The sequence below is a fragment of the Adiantum capillus-veneris genome, chromosome 1 (assembly GCF_014529385.1).
Source record: "Adiantum capillus-veneris isolate H3 chromosome 1, ASM1452938v2, whole genome shotgun sequence".
In the NCBI taxonomy this organism is placed as follows: Eukaryota; Viridiplantae; Streptophyta; class Polypodiopsida; order Polypodiales; family Pteridaceae; genus Adiantum; species Adiantum capillus-veneris.
The window spans coordinates 101,531,781-101,534,185 of NC_140931.1; the positions used below are offsets into that span (position 1 = coordinate 101,531,781).

The 2,405-nt window shown below is 43.5% G+C and overlaps 1 pseudogene; it reads left to right on the forward strand.

Moving 5' to 3' along the window:
• Nucleotides 1-735: 735 nt before the first annotated feature.
• Nucleotides 736-1,371, forward strand: LOC147465274 (ras-related protein RABA1f pseudogene; annotated as a pseudogene).
• The last annotated feature ends 1,034 nt before the right edge of the window (nucleotides 1,372-2,405 follow it).

The window sequence follows — 2,405 nt, forward strand, 5'->3', positions numbered from 1 at the left end:
GAGATCCGTTTTTGAGTGCTTAGCATGGAGTTTGCCACAAATTACCTCACAAAAAGGGCAATTATGTTCAAACAATAATGAAGCAATTCGTCTCCAGAGCCTACATAACCAACTCAAATTCTAGTTTTAGCATGTTGTATTGATAGACAATCAGTGTTCTTATGAAAAGCTTCAAAAAGAATTTATCTTTGGAGAAATTTAATCTCATAACCGGGCATTTTTTGGGAATTTAGGACAAAAGATCGGGGGTACTTTGGGAACTTTTGAAATTTGAGGGCAACTTAATGGAGTATTTTGGTAATTTTCCCTTTCACTGGTTTGCTACTGCAACCATTCCGCGCCGGCGCGGAATGGTTGCAGCAGCAGACCAAGGAGCTACTGGAGCGTGCGGTCCCCTTCAGTTGGCATTCGAGATCACCTCCTCTAGTCAGTGCGGTTGTAGTCACAGAAGAAAAAATTACTTTGAAGCCAAAAAAGCGTGTGCGGGGAGAGCCCCTGCATGTGCTCCTTTCCCCCTTCGCAGGATGCTTCGCCTCCCTCCCCACTACACCATCTGCTCGCCTTCAGCCAGAGAGAGAAAGGGAGAGAGAATGGCTTCTTCTTAGGTCCTAGCAGACTCCCACTTTGGGCCGGTGATAAATTTCGAGCGCTGTTGCAGCAGCCACTGCCATTAAAAAGCTCAACACTTTTTACATCAACGGAAATTTAACCGGATGTCCCACTTTGAGTGTGGCAATGGCCTACAGACCACATGGACGACTATATATGATTACCTCTTCAAGGTGGTTCTAACAGGTGACTCCGGTGTAGGCAAGTGCAACCTGCTATTGCGCTTCTCTCACAATGAGTTCGCCCTAGAGTTGAGGTCCACCATCAATGTCGAGTTTGCTACCCGCACCATCAATGTCGATGGCAAGACCATCAAAGCATAGATTTGGAATACTGCCAGCCAAGAAAGATACCGAGCAATCACCAATGCATATTACCGGGGTGCAGTGGGTGCTTTGCTCGTGTATGACATAGCTAGACATATGACTTTCGAGAACTCAAGGAGCACAGAGACTCAATTGTTGTGATAATGCTTGTGGGAAACAAATCCGATCTGCGACACTTGAGGGCAGTTTCAACAGAGGATAGCCAGTCTTTTGCAGAGATGAGTGTTTATTCTTTATGGATCAGACCTCTGCCTTGGAAGCAACAAATGTTGAAAATGCATTCACGCAAGTCCTTATGCAGATTTACAGGGTCGTTAGCGAAAAGGCACTTGACATAGGCGAAGACCTTGCTGCTGTACCAAGACAAGGGCAAACGATTAGTTATACAAGTAATGAGTCGACGACACCTAAGAAAGTTGGGTGTTGTTCAGCATAATGGTGAAGGCCACCATAAAGTTGTCATGAACACATTGTGGACTTTGTAAGCTGCCATGTGTCGTTTTTCTACGAGGCAGCAAGCTTTTTTGTTTGGATTCATTGGAGGAAATTTATGGCAACATTTGAGTGGAAATAGAGCTGCTTCAAGAGGTAACAAGCAAGGTGCCATATGTATGTAGATGATCCTCTTGCTTTTGAGATGTAGCATGAAGAAGATGGATATTCTAGAGTGTGTATTCACCTGCAATCTTCTTTGACTTCATTTGTCATGAGGTGGGGAGATGCTTTCTAGGCTGGTTTTGAAGAGGCTTTATGATAGAATAGGAAGTTTTGCTTCAAAACTAGCCTTTGGAGCTGGCCATGCTTGGAAGTAATTTCAGCATGTTCTAGATACTGTTTTTGTTGGTTGGAAAATTTAGTATGCTACTGATATAGAGTTTTTTATAGCAAGCAACTTCTTTGTGCTAGATGGCTTGTAGACTTTTGTATTTTGGTCCTGGTAGATTACTTAAGGTTTGGTTAGAGAGAGAGAGAGAGAGAGAGAGAGAGAGAGAGATGGTTCTGTGGGTTTTTAACAGCAAGCCTTCATTTTGGTGAGAGATGTTGGCACTTTCAGCTTCACACTGGACATAGAGCTCAAAGGTGCGATCCAGATCGCAGGCTCTTGAGATTGCTTAAAATACATTGAACCCTGGTTTTTTTCTAACACTACTTAGGCCCTTGGTTGGGGTTGATCACTTTTTACTTTGAGACACCATTTTACACTTTGATAAATGGCTACCTATAGGAGAGTGAATGCTAGAGGCCTACGCTAATGGTACAAAGCACTATAGAACATTACATTGTATGCACTCGGGAGTCATGTTTGATAGGTTGAAAAAGTGCACTTCGAAGAATCCCGAAGACTATGGATGGAAATGTATTCCAAGTGAATAATAGAGGTGGAAAGTGCTAGAACAGCATATGCTAGGTGCCCTTGGCTTGTCGCAAGCACCAATGTGGAATGATTTCGTCAACACTTGCGACAAGTTG